The sequence below is a fragment of the Chrysochloris asiatica genome, unplaced genomic scaffold (assembly GCF_000296735.1).
Source record: "Chrysochloris asiatica unplaced genomic scaffold, ChrAsi1.0 scaffold00011, whole genome shotgun sequence".
Taxonomy (NCBI): Eukaryota; Metazoa; Chordata; class Mammalia; order Afrosoricida; family Chrysochloridae; genus Chrysochloris; species Chrysochloris asiatica.
Window position 1 is genome coordinate 3,502,084 of NW_006408529.1, and position 15,452 is coordinate 3,517,535.

The following is a 15,452-nucleotide window of genomic DNA, read 5'->3' on the forward strand; positions in this document are numbered from 1 at the left end:
CTTGGACTCACGCCAGTCTTATCAATGCAAAGTTTCTGATAAAGAACTGAAGAGAAATATACAAATATATTTGTAACTATGCCCCCATTGAGAATTCTAGATCTATCAGTCATCATGTGGCTTTGTGGTTTAATGAGCTGGACTGAAAAATCAATTTAAACTGCAAGGTTGGTGGTTCAAGCTAACCAGCTGCTCCCTGGAAACCCTATATAGGGTGGCTATGAGTTGGATGCGACTTGATGGCACTTGACAACAATAAAAATGGTATATTTTAAACCCTGGTGTGGTGCTATAGGATAAGCACTGGACTGCTAACTATAATAAATGCAAGGTCAACTGTTTAAACTCATTAGCTGTTCTTGTAAACTATATAGGGTCATTATGAGTCAGAATGGAGTCCTGGTGTGGTGCTGCAGGATAATCACCACAAGGTTAGCAGTTAAACCCACCAGTCACTACTTGAAAACACTACTCAGGTTCTCTATATGTCAGAACTGACTCCACAACTCGATGGCACACAATAACAACAACATGATAACTTTGCCAACACTGTAATTTTTTGCCAGCACCGTAATTCAGAGGCATTCATTCTTCTTCAATCTTCCTTACTCATGGTCCACCTTTCACATGCATATGTGGAGATTGAAAATATTATGGTTTGGGTCAGACTAAGTTTCATCTTCACAGTGACATTTTTTGTTTGTTTGTTTGTTTTCTTTTTTAATACTTTAAGAAGTCTTTTGCAATAGATTTGCCCAATACAATACATCCTTTGGTTTTCTGACTGCTGCTTCCATGGTCATTGGTCCAAAGTAAAACGAAATCCTTGACAATTTCAGTTTCTTCTCTATTTATCATGAAGTTGTTTTATTGGTCATAATATGAATCTACTCTCAGGAAACAAGATTGTGTTATCTGCATGCTACAGGTTGTTAATGAGTTATTCTCCAATCCTCATGCTACCTTCTTCCTATGGTCTAGCTTCTTGGATTATCTACTCAGCATACAGATTTAATAAGTGTGGTTAATAGATATCAACCCGAGATACATCTTCCTGATTTTAAACTAAGCAATTTCTTCCCATTGTGTTTGAATGACTGCCTCTTGATTTATGTATAGATTCTGCATGAGCAAATTCAGTGTTCTGGGATTCCCATTCTGCACAATGTTATTTATATTTTTTATGATCCACACAGTCAAATGCCTTTGCATAGTCAATGAAACACATTGTCTGGTAGTCTCTGTTCAGTCAAAACTCATCTGACATCAGAAATGGTACCCCAGTTTATGTTGTTTTCTGAATCTGACTTGAATTCCTAGCAGCTCCTTGTAGATGTACTCTTGCAATCATTTTTTGAATGATTTTTAGCAAAATTTTACTTATATGTAATATTGTGTTCTTGTTGTTTGGTGTCTTCAAGTCATTTCCAAACCACTGACCCTGTACAACAGAATGAAAAACTACCCAGTCCTGTGCCATCCTCACAATTGCTGCTAAGCTTGAGGCCATTGCTGCTGTCACTGTGCCAATCCATCTGGTTAGGGATCGCCCTCTTTTTCACTGACCCTCCACTATAACAAGCATGATGTCCTTCTCCAGGGACTGGCCCCTTCATAATATGTTCAAAGTATGGAGATGAAGTCTGGTCATCTTGGCTTCTAAAGAGCATTCTGGTTGTACTTCTTCCAACACAGAATTGTTTGTTCTGGAAGTCCATGGTACCTTTAAAATTCTCCAAATCCATAACTCAAATGTATTAATTCTTCTAAGGTCTGCCTTATTCGTTGTCCAATACTCACATGCATATGAGGCTATAGAAAATACATTGTTGTGGGTCAGGTGTACTTAAGTTCTCAAATTGACGTCTTTGCTCTTGGGCAAAGTAGATTTGCCCAATGCAATCTGTCATTTACTTCTTGACTGCTGCTTCCATGAGTGTTGATGGGGGATCCAAGCAAAATGAAGTCTGACAATTTCAATCTTTTTTCCATTTATCGTGATGTTATTTATTGGTCCAATGGTGAGGAATTTTGTTTTCTTTACATTGAGGTGCAACACAAACTGAAGACTGTGATTTCTGATCTTCATCAGTAAGTATTTTATATCCTCTTTACTTTTAGAAATGAAGGTTGTATTATCTGCATATTTCAGGTTGTTAATTAGTCTCTCTCCAATCCTGATGCCATGTTCTTCTTTATATAATCCAGTTTCTCAGCATGCAGATTGAATCACTATGGTGGAAATATATATATAATTCTGACGTGCACCTTTCCTGATTTTAAAACATTCAATATACACTTGATCTGTTTGAATGATTGCCTTTTGGTCTGTGTACAGGTGTCTCAAGAGCACAATTAAATGTTCAGAATACTCGTTCTCCACACTGTTGTCCATAGCTTTTCATGGTTCACACAGTAGAAAACCTTTGTGTAGTTAATGAAGCACAGGCAGACATCTTTCTGGTTTTCTTTGCTTTCAGTCAAGATCTATCTGACATCAGCAATGATATCCCTCCTTCTATGTCCTTTCCTGAATCTGACTTCAGCCTCTGGAAGTTTTCTGTCATTGTACTGTAGCAGCTGTTTTAGAATTCTCTTTAGCAAAATTTTACTTACATGTGATATTGATGATATTGTCCAATGATTTCTGCATTCCATTGGGTCACCTCTGTTTTGGAATGTACACAAACATGAACCTATTACAATCAGTTGGCTAGGTAGGTGTCTTCCTAATTTCTGGACTTAGAGGAGTGTCTCCAATGTTATATCAGTTCGTTGAAAGATTTCAATTTGTAATCCACCAATTCCCAGTCTTGTTCTTTGCCAAGGCCTTCAGTGCATCTTGGACTTCTTCTTTCAATACCCTTGGCTCTTGATCACGTGCTACTTCTTGAAGTGCTTGAACATGGACCATTTCTTTTTGGTACAGTGACTCTGTGTATTCTTTCCATCTTCTTTTGATACTTTCTGCATCACTTAATATTTTCCCAAAACAATCCTAAAGTATTACAAGATGAGGCTTTAATTTTTTTTCCGCAGCTCTTTCAGCTTGAAAAATGCTGAGTGTGTTCTTCCCTTTTGGTTTTTTAACTCCAGATCTTTGCACATCTCATTATAATAATTGATTTTTATTTTGTGGGGAGAGCTGCCCTTTGGATTATATTGTTTCATTATTTCCACATTCTTTTGGGTCACCTTCCTTTGGAATGGGTACTGATATGAATGTCTTCTAGTGGGTTGATCAGGTAGCTGCTCCCACATATCTGGGCATAGACAAGTCCGTACCTTCAGTGCTGCATTCATTTCATGAAATATTTCAACTGACATTCTATCAATTCCTGAAGCACTGTTTTTCACCAATGCCTTCATTGTATGTTGGACGTTTTCTTTCAGTACCACTCAGTCTTGATTGTATACTAATTCCTGAAATGTTTGAACATGGACAATTATTTTTGATAAAGTGACTATGTCCATTCATCTTCTTATTGTCTCTTTCCACGTTGATGTCCTTGTTGTTAAGTCCCATTGACTCAGTTCTGACCCATAGTGACCCTGTATAGGGTTCCCAAGGAGCAGCTGGTAGGTTTGAGCTGCCTACCTTGCATTTAAAACCGACCTTGTAGTCTACCGCATTATCCTGCAGTGCTACACCAGGACTCTATTTCTTTCTGTAGATGGAATCAGTTTGATTCCTTTGTAATCTATCTAGTGAGGTCTATGTGTACAGTTGCTATTTGTGAGTGTTGTTGTTTCTTTTTTAAAAAATATTTTTAATAAATAAGTCATTGGTCTTGCAAAATTATACAATCATCAGAGGCATTTCTATCAAGACCATATTTGCAGTTGCTGATCCTTCCTCTTTGTTTCCAATTTCATATTCCAATCACTAGTAACTAACAATGTATCTTGATTACATGTTTAATCAATTTCAAACTTCAGAACTTGATAAACATATTACATATCCTCTTTTTTAGTGGTTGGTGCATTAATATGAATAAGAGTCATATTTGTTGGTCTTCCCTGTAGGTGCACTGATATTATCCTATCATTGACAGGTTGTACTTCATGGTAGATATTAAAGTGTTCTTTTTATCAATGAGTATAACACCATTCCTCTTCAGTTTGTCATTCCTGGTATAGCAGTTCGTATGATTTTCTGATTCAAAATATACAGCATTAGCCCATTTCAGCTCACTAATATTTAGGGTATCAATCTTTATGTATTCCATTTCATTTCTGATTGACTTCTAATTTTTATGGATGTATACTTCTTACATTCTATGTGATTATTATCAGATGTTTACAGCTCTTTCTTCTCATTTTAAGTTGTGACATATCAACAAATGAATGTCTTAAAAGTCTTACTCCATCCATGTAATTATGGTCAAATCTACTCTGAGGAGATTTCCAACATGAGGAGCTCATCTTCTGGTACTATAACAAGTGTAGACCAAGGCAAGTGTGTATTAAACAGTGTTCCAATGTTATTCATAAGTTTTTCGGTGGCTAATTTTTCAGAGGAGTCCTGGTGTGGCTCTATAGAATATGCACTGGACTGCAAAGTCATTTGAACCCCAAGGTTGGCAGTTCAAATGCATCAGCCACTCCTCAGAAGCCCTATACAGAGTTGCTATGCATCCAAACCAACTTGAGGGCACTTAACAACAGCAATGACAATTTTCCAGAAGTTGATTACCTCTTATTTCTTTTTAGTCTGTCTAAAGGTCCACTGAAAACTGGCCACAATGGGTGACTCTTAATGGTGTTTTAAATACTGGTGGCATAGCTTCCAGTTTCACAGCAACACATAAGCCAACACAGTGTGACAAACTAACAGAGCAGTGGTGGATGTGGAACTGAGATCCAGCCAACTTGTGATGATTGTAAGCCAGAAATAAGTTTCATTGTTTAAATCTCTGAGATTTGGCCATGTTAGCTGCTGCAACACGAATTGTTGTTGTTAAGTACTAATGAGTCAGTTCAGACTCTTACAACCCCAAACAGGGTTTTTAAGGAGGAGCTGATAGGTTTGTCCTTACCCTATAGAGCCACACTTCCTAAATGATGCAATGGATGTATAATGGTTTCATAATTTACTAGTTTGAAGAATATTTCAATAACCCAAACCCACTGCCATCAAGTTGATTCTGATTCCTAATAACCCTATGTAGAGTTCATAGCCTGTCAATTTTTACAGGAGTAGAAAGTATCCTCTTTTTGCTATGGAGCAATTTGTAGATTTAAACTGCTGATCTTATGGTTAGCTGCACAAAGCATAATTCTGTGTGGCCCGGGAGCTCCTTGTTTCAATAGGCTTAGTTACTTAAGAAAATATGTTTTATCCAAAGTTTATAATTTATTGTAAAACTTAACCATACAGTATCAACATTGCTTAAGAAAAATATTGTTGTTAAGTGCTGTCAAGTTGGTTCTAACCCACAGTTATCCTGCAAAGACTTTCCAAGGAACAACTGATGAACTTGAACCATAGACTTTATGGTTCAAACTGATTTTGCAGTATACAGTGTCACAGTAGTATAAAATCATATTCAATAATTAGAAAATATGGAATAATTGAAACTCAAAATTCAAAGAGACCTTCAGATTTCTAGTTTTTGTGTGTGTTTTTTTCCAAAGAGAAAAGCATAGTGTAAAAAGGTAGTTAGCTTTAAAATTTTCACAAGTTAAATGCACTGCATAGATAGAAACACATCAGCTGTATATTTGGTAACTATATATCACATTATCTTTTTCAGTTAGTAAATTCTATTGTTGAAATTTATAATTGTAAGGTAGAGCTATTTTAGGCTGGGAGAAAATAAATTTTCTGAGCTTTAAATTCTACTTTAATAGGTGATTGTGCTCTAAATCAGCCAGTTATACTGGACAACTGTAATTGTTAGGCTGGGCTTTTTTTATTATTTAATATTTAGCAAGATCTTTTTCTGTTTGTTAATTTTTGCAAGTTTTCCCCTTAGGGAAAGATTATATTAAATCAATTCCACAGTTCATGTTTCATTTCTTAGAGTGTTTGAAGACATCTGCCATGTCCTATAAAAGTATTCTCAAAAAAACCTAAATATTCTGTTTCTTCAACCATTTATTACAGGAAACCCACACCAGATCTTTTGAAGAAGTTGACTCCATTCATCTGGACAACAAAGTCTACAAATATCTTTTTTCCATTGTAACAAGGGAAATTCATGACATGCCACATAGAGTTTAATAGTCTCAAAATACATCAGAATTAGTCTTTCTGGACACTGTGCTTCTATTACACAGCATAGGATTACGCTAGTTTTTAACAAAAGTTGAATCAAGTAATTGGATCATTTAAGTTCCCCCAAGACCTTTTCTCATAATTTCTTACTAAATTAAGGTTTCTTTATTCTTTTTTTTAGGTAATATATTCTTGGAAACTAAATATAGAACTCTATAATATTCTGTGAAGTCCTAGTGTGGCACTGTGAGTTAATGCGCTGGACTGCAAGTTCAATTTGAACCATGAGGTCAGTGGTTCAAGCTCACCAGCCACTTCTTGGAAACCCTATATTGGGTTCCTGTAAGTCTCAACCGACTCGATGGGACTTAACAGCAACAGTAACATAATATTCTATAGTTATTTTCAAATTATTATTTTAAAGTATACATTGTTGTTATTGTTAAGTGCCATGGAGTCAGCTATGATTATTTAGTTCCATTTCATGACAACTTAATTTAAACATTTATGTTCAAATGTGAGTTTTTATAAATTAATATTATTGATAAGTGATTATTTACTTTTTCCATTAATTTATCATGTTCTTCAGGATTATATATTGGTATAGTTAGGAGTATATATTTCCTAAAACACTCACTTAAAATATTTCAAAGTTAAACATATCATAGTTCATGTTTTTGTGAGAATTATTCATTTATATACATATCCATGCCATATACCACTTGCTAGAAAATTTAGTTATTAAAATTCAAATTATTGAAAAATATTAGAAGTAATCAATAATAAAACAGAAAATAAATTAACCACAAAAGAGCAATCAGAGTAGGTCAAGTAAACCCAATGTAAAACATACTATTAAACCCAGTAGAAAAAGAGTATATAAATCAGAGTATAGCGTTAAAATCAAAGAAAACTATTAAAAATATCAAAATGTGAAGCTACTGTTTCTTGACATATTTTCCCTCTAACTCTATACACTTCTGAGAGTGGTGTTTTGACCTAACTCTTTCATGAATAATTTCTGTGCTTTTCGATTCATACCAAGTCAAAAATGTCAATTTTGGCACTCTTGAAGGACTCAAATTGTGCACTTTTGAAATGTTCTTTGAGTTTTTAAGAACAAAAAGAAGCCTAAAAGGACAAGGCCAGGACTGTAGCTAGATGTGTTAACTTAGATGTGTCTTAATTCTCTTAAGACAGCCTTTGCTATCCTTGAAGACTGAGCAGGTACAGTGTCATGATGGAAGACAATTCTTTGGTGCAACATTCCTGGCCTTTTTCTCACCAACACAGTTTCAATTTTCTTAATACTTATTCATAATATGTCTCCATGATCATCTTGTGTCATTCTACAACATCTGTCATAATAACTCCTTGGAATCCCAAACAACAGTTGTCTTAACCTTCTTTACTGAAATCTCTCTTCATTGAGTTTAATTATGTAGAATAAATGCTGAACTCCTGACGACTAGCTTGGCCATTCCAACCCACCAATAGCTCCACTGGAGAAAGATGAGGTTATCTGATCCTGTGAAGACTTATAGTTTTGGAAATCTTATACAGGGTCAGAATTGATTCGATGGTTTTTGGGTTGAGTTTTAGGAGATACCCTAGGAAGCTACTGGTTTGATTGGACCCTTTGCTGAAGGCACCCTAAGGAAACTAAGACAAATATGTTACTGAGACAACTTATCTGTAGCCATAACAGATAACAAAGACATTTTAGATACAATTTGTTTGAAATAAACCTGTGCATATAAGATCTGGGACCCTAACAGCAATACTTTACTTATTCTCATATTTTATGAAATATAAAGTCAGACAAAAATGAACTATGCTGTTGAAAATTATATAGTGTCTTCCCTTTGGCTGTAAGTGGAAGAAGGATCTTAAGATTGTTTTTTGGAATGAAAATAATGCTTTATTTCTTGGCCCAGTATCTAGATACATTATTGTTAAAAACTCATAATTCTGTATAAACTTTTTTCTGTATGTGTGGGTACAATTTTCTATATGTATCGTATACCTTAATAGAAAGTTTACATTTGACATGTTGAAATTTTTATTACTGCAGTTTATAATCATGATTCTATGAATCTTTGAATTCATTCAGAAAATACTTTTAAAGTGAAAACGTATTATCAAAATTTCACTTGGGAGTGCTATTACTCTATCTATAATGCTGTCTTATTTTGGTTGTGTCTTTACAAATACATTGTGAAATTAAGACAACTTTTATTTTGGAAAAACATTATACCTGTAACATATGGATACATGTTCAATAAAACTTTAAAAATGTGGCAGTACCATATAGAATTAGCGTTATGGCAAGTACCAAATATAATTAGTGTTGTTATGATTTGGGTAGGATTCTATCAATGTCTTCAGTCTGAAATTGATCAAACATGCATTCAAAATGTATTGTTAATTATTGGTGATTGTAATGCAGAAGTTGGAAACAGAGAGGAAGTATCAATTATTGGAAAATGTGGTCTTGGTGATAGAAACAATAGAACTGGGGAACACATGATAGAATTTTGCAAGACCAATGACTTCTTTATTGCAAATACATTTTTGGTACAACATAAAAAGATGATGATACACATGGACTTCACCTGATGAAATACACAGAAATCAGAATGGCTACTTCTGTGGAAGGTGTGCGTTGAAAAGCTTGATATCATCAGCCAAAAAAATATCAGGGGCAGACTGTGGAACAGACAATCAGTTGCTTATATGCAAGTTTAAGCTGAACCTCAAAAAAATAAAAACAAGAACCAAAATATGATCTTGAACTTATCTCACCTGAATTCAGAGACCATCTCAACAACATATCTGATGCATTAAACATTAAAACCCAAAGACCAGAAAGTTGCCGGATGATATCAAGAACATAAAGGAAGAAAGCAAAAAGTCAGTAAGACGACAAGATAGAAGGAAAAGACAAAAACAAAACAAAACAAAAAAACAACAACAACAAAAAAACAATGTCATAAGAGATTAGAAACTTGCTTTTCAGTGTAGCAATGCTAAAGCAAATGGAAGAAATGAGGAAGTAAAAGAGATGAATAGAAAATTTCAAAGGTCAGCTTGAGAAGATAAAGTCAAATATTGTAACGAAATGTGCAAAGACTCAGAGTTAGAAAACCTAAAGGGAAAAACACACTCATTTATTCTCAAGCTGAAGGAACTGAAGAAAAAAGTCAAGTCTTGACTTGCAATACTGAAAGATTCTATGGACAAAATTTTGAATGATGAAGAAAATACAAAGGAAGATTGAAGGAATACAAAGAGTCACTGTACCAAAAAGAAATGGGCGATGTTCAATCATTTCAAAAGGTGGCATATGATACTGAAGGAAGAAGTCCAAGGTACATTGAAGGCATTTGCAAAGAAAAATGCACTAGGAATTGATGAAATACAAAGTGAATCGTTTCAACAAACCGATGTAGCGCTGGAGTCACTCACTCAACTACACCAAGAAAATTGGAAGACAACTACTTGACTAAGTGACTAAAAAAGATTCATTATTTGTGCCCATTCCAAAGAGAAGTGACACAACAGAATGCAAAATCATCAAAAATATCAATTATATCTCATCCAAGTAAATTTTTGCTAAAGATAATTAAAAAAAATAATAATAATAATGGCTGCAACCATACATGACAGAGAATTTTCAGAGGTTCAAGCTGGATTCAGAAGAGGACATGGAGTGAAGGATATCATTGTTGTCGTCAGATGGATCTTGACTGAAAACAGAATACCAGAAAGATGTTTACCTGTGCTTTATTGACTATATAAAGGCTTTCCATTGTATGGATCATGAAAAACTATGGATAACACTGTGAAGTATGAGTATTCCAGAAAACTTAATTGTGCCCATGAGGAATCTGTACCAGGTGTTTGAACAGAACAAGGAACACCAAATACTTTAAAATTAGGAAAGATGTATGCCTTGGTTGTATTCTTTCACCATATTTATTCAAGTTGTATACTGAATAATAATCCAAGAAACTGGAGTATGTGAAGAAAAAGTGGCATCAGGATTTGAGAAAGAGTCATTAACAGGCTGTGATATGCAGATGATACAACCATGCTTGCTGAAAGTGAAAAGGACTTATAATACTGATGAAGATCAAAGAATAGAGCTTCCAATATGGATTGCATCTTAATGTAAAGAAAAGAAAAATCCTCACCACTAGACCAATAAATAATATCAAGGTAAATGGAGAAAATATTGAAGTTGTGAAATACTTCATTTTGATCGGATCACACATCAACACTCATGGAAGCAGCAATCAAGAAATCAATGATATATTGCATTGGGCAAATCTGGTGCACAATACCTCTTCAAAGTGCTAAAGAGCAAAGATGTTAGCTGGAGGATTAAGGTGTGCCTGACCTAAGCCATAGTATTTTCAATAACCTCACATGCATATGGAAGTTGAACAGTGAATAAGTAAGACTGTGGAAAATTGATGTATTTGAGTATGGTGTTAAGAGAACATTAAAAGTACCATGCACCACCAAAATAACAAACAGATCTATGTTGGAAAATGTATAGCCAGAATGCTCCTTGGAAGCCAGATGGCCAGACTTCATCTCTCATACCTCAGACATAGTATTAGGAGGGAACAGTCACTGAAAAAGGACATCATGTTTGGTAAGGTGGAGGGTCGGAGAAAAAAAGGAAGAATCCCAAAGAGATGGATTGGCATAATGGCAAAAGCAATGGCCTCAGGCTTAGCAATGATTGTGAGGTTGATTCAGGACTGGACAGTGGTTCATTCTGTTGAGCATAGGGTCGCTATGAGTCAGTTTGACTTGATGGCACCTAACAACAACATGGGCTATGTTTAATGAGATCTTATATCTCATTAAAATCTCCTGAAAGTGACAGAATGTGTCCATGAAAAAAATCACTGATTGTCATGTTGGTTCAAGATACTGGAGCAAGCCATAATTAATAGTAAGTGAAAGATAATGGGGTCAGTAGGTACTGCTGGCCTGAGGTGGAAAAGATCAACAAAAAGAAGTAATGAGAAACAATAGAAGAATCAGACAAATACTATTAAAATAATGAAGAAAGCAAAGAAAAAGGAAACTTGATGGGGTGGGCAGAAGAATAAAAATGAAGTGACATAGGATTAAAAAGATATGGAATATTAGTTCCTCATCTACCCCATTCCTATCCCACTCCAATTCTGACATGATCTACAATTTCTGGTTCTCAGTTTTTAGTAGGACACTTGCTCACATAATCTAAAAGGACAACTTTCTCAACTTCACTCACTCAGTACAGATTTGCTTTCTTCACTTATTAACTTCATTATCTTATTAAACATTTATTTTGGATCAGGCCCTCTGTTTGGCCCTCATATAGCACATAATGTCCTCCATTTGGTTTGACCTCCATTCTAAGTCTATCTGTAATTACAATTACCCTTTCTCATGATGCTGTAATCAGGGTTGTATTCCTTGATGTTTGTTTCTTAGGATGATCCAATTGTATCTGTAAATAATGACTTATTTAAAATTTATAACTATCTAAAATTGAACACAAGCCTTTTAAAGTCTATATTTGTTTGAGCATCTATTTCAGTAAATGTACATAGTTTGAACTTGTTTTGCAGTTATTCAAGTCATTATATTTGGATTAGTGTTTGTGATAATTTTTGTTCAGACTCTGTTGTTCTGTGTTTAAAAGGTCATTTTATAACCAACCAACCAACCATCAAATATAACACTCTAGCAGTTCTACTTTTCTGGAAATGTGGGATTATATAGAAAAAATACATCAGGAAGGACATTACAAAAATCTTATATCCTAGATCGTTAATTCAGAAAGCCATTGGTTGAAGAGACCCAGTAGATCTTAGCTTAATTTTTTAAATGTTGAAATGACTGACTTTTCTTTAAGTATGTGACATTTAGAAATCCAGAAAGCCTTAATTTTGTATTCACGATGTTTCTTTGCTTTGGCAAATGCAGATAGAAGACTAGTCTCATGGGATCAAATAGAGTTAAAATAATGTTCACAAATAACTTTTAGAGTGTAAATAAATAGACAAACATTACTATGTGTCTCGGCTAGAAATGCACACACACCCATGACACAATTGTGAATTTCCCTAGATACCCCAACATCAGCAAGAGCTTATGTTTAAGAGCAGGGTTGAACTCTTTGGGAGTATATTACTTCTTCTTAATTGTTTTATCTACTATTTCAGGAAATCCTATGAGATACTCTGACTACTTCAGAGTCAGAATTTGGATATTGTGACTACTTTAGATAACTACTCCATTCATCATCATCACAGTGAAAAGAACTCTACACATTACATCCAGTTAAAGGGATTGCTTTGTTTCCTTTTCATGTTGCAATTTAAATTAAAAAAATGTTGTATATTTTCACTTCATTGTAGGCTTGTAAAAGTGCCCACCATTACAACATTAAAAATGTAAAAAATCATAATATAATGAATTTGATTCCATGATAATAGGCTTCATAAATAAAATCTTAGAAATATTTTTTAGTACTCAAATCGCACACTATGAAAGTGAATGATTTATTAATTTGAAGCAACTAAATATTGTATTTTAACTAAAACCTTTTAGATGGCTGACATTTGGGTGCAGACAGTATCAGTTGCAAACAAATACTCTTGATAAACCTTTATACACCTCTCCCTCTTATGGTAAGAGTTACCTTTGGTTTCTGCGTATTTGCTTATTTCATGTATGTGAGATGATACACTATATGTGCTTTTTTGTGATGTGGCATCAGGATTTGAGGAAGACTCATTAACTTGTGATATTCAGACCACAAACTTGCTTGCTGAAAGTGAAGAAGAATGCTTACTGATAAAGATCAAAGACAATAGCCTTCAGTATGGATAACACCACAATATAAAGAAAATGAAAATCTCCTAATGGGAACAATAAATATCATGTTAAATGGAAAAAAAATATTGAAGTAATCAAAGACTTCATTTTGCTTGGATTCTCAATCAGTAATTGAAGCAGCAGTCAAGACATCAAACAATATATTGCATTAGGCTATGTGGTGCTGTAGGATAAGCACTAAACTACAAGGTCGGTTTGAAATGCAAGGTTGGCAGTTCAAACCCACCATCCGCTCCTCAGAATCCCTTTAAAAGATCATAATGAATCAGAACAAACTCTACGGCAACTAACAACAACAATCTTCTGCAAAAGACTTCTTTAAAGTGTTAAATAGGAAATACATCACTTTGAAGACTAAGGTGCACCTGACCTAAATTGTGATAATTTTGTTTGTCTCATATTCATGTGCAAGTTAAGCAATGAATAAGGAAGACTGGAGAAGAATTGATGCATTTGAATTATTGTATTTCCAAAGAGTACTGAAAGTACCATTGAGTGCCAAATGGAACAAATGAATCTGTCTTAGAACAGGTAAAGTCAAAAAACTCCTTAAAAATGAGGATGGGTGAAACTTCATCTCTTGTACTTTGAAAATGTTACCAGGAGTTATTATTCCATGGAGGAAGATATGCTTGGAAAAATGGAGGGTTAACAGAGAAGAGGAAGGCCCCCAATGAGATGTAATGACACGGTGGCAGCAACAATGAGTTCAGGCATACAAAATTTTGAAGGATAATGCAGGAAAAAATGCTGTTTTGTTCTGTTGTGCAAAGGTTGCTATGACTCAGGAGACATCAAGGCAAGTGGTGGGGTCCTCTCAGAGCAAATCCCCTTCCAAGACTAAGACCCAATGGGAATACACTCTCTGATTGGTGACCATGTTCATCACCAGTAAGGGGAAGTGAGGGGAAAACAGCAATATAGTGGTGAGCTAAGCCCTACAATGTTCAATAGACTCCTGTGAACCCGGCTGAAGACCTGATTGGCCAGCAGTATGGTAAGACCTGGGGACTCTTGGGCCCAGAGTCAGTGACATAGCCACAAAGGACCAGAGTGGAGAGTGAAGCATCCATCTGATAAAAAGAGAGGGCAAATCCATAAGAACACCCACACTTGCAGATAATACCAACTTGACCCGGCTTCAATGAGGATGATTAGAGCTCAACTAGATGAAGAAAGAAGAGGGAAAACAAGAGTAATCTGAAACAATTTGATGAACTTGACCTACACCTGTGGATGCAGTAGCTCAAAAGAGGGAATCTTTACAGCAAGGATAATTTCCACCTTGTCCATATGCATAGTAGACAGGATGGGCAACTTGGACATTGGCTATCCAAAGTGAGGGTTGGGTGGGGGAGGGCTACAAAGGCAAGAAGTGACTGGCTTACAAGCTTTCAAGAGGGAACCTAGATCCAGAGGTTGTGGAGGAAGGTAGAATCTCCACTGAGTAGTATCCGATCTGTCTAGGAGGGGCTGATGAAAGGATATGAGGATAGGTCTCTTGTGATACAATAGTGAATAATTGTTATCAGGACTGATTGTAAGGGTTAGAAATGTAAAGGTAGACATTTTGTAGCAAGGAGGGGAGTGATTAACTTTGTAGTCTAGGAGCGGAGGTCCCTGGGACCATCAAGAGAGAAAAGCAGAGAGTGGGACCCTACCCAGAGAAGCAGTGACACTAGAAATGGAGGCAGAAATGATGATGTGAAGAGATGGAAAGGCTGGGGACTTTAGACACAGAGAGGGAGAGGGGCTGTGTGCTGAGGTCCAAAGGGCAGGCTTGCAGGATATACCCTTTGGTTGGTTGATGATGCATGGAGGGGATTGTAACCATGGCAATGAAACGATAGGATGAATGTAAAACTAATGTTCTCCCATGAAAACCATCACATATTTCAAAATAAAACATTAAAAAAAAAAAGAAGAAGGACCTTTTTTGGAGTGGAAGAAGAGTCAAAAGCCCATTTTTGCTAAATGGCTTCAAGCATTGCTGATTCATGGAATTTATCTACAGAGAATACATCTTCTTAGAGCTGTGCTTCCTAAATTTATATATATCCCAAACCCAAATTCTAAGTCCAGCATGGCCCTACCTATAGTGTTGTTGGAGTCCTGGTGTGGCACTGTGGGTTAATGGGTCAGACAGCAAAGTCATTTGAACTGCAAGGTTGGCAGTTCAACCTCACCAGGTGCTCCTCGGAAACCCTTACAGGGTCGCTATGGGTCGGAATCGACTTGTTGGCATTTTACAACAAAACAACATAGTGTTGTTAAAGAGCTCTGGTAACATAATGGTTACAAATTTGGCTGTTAACCTCAGGGTCAG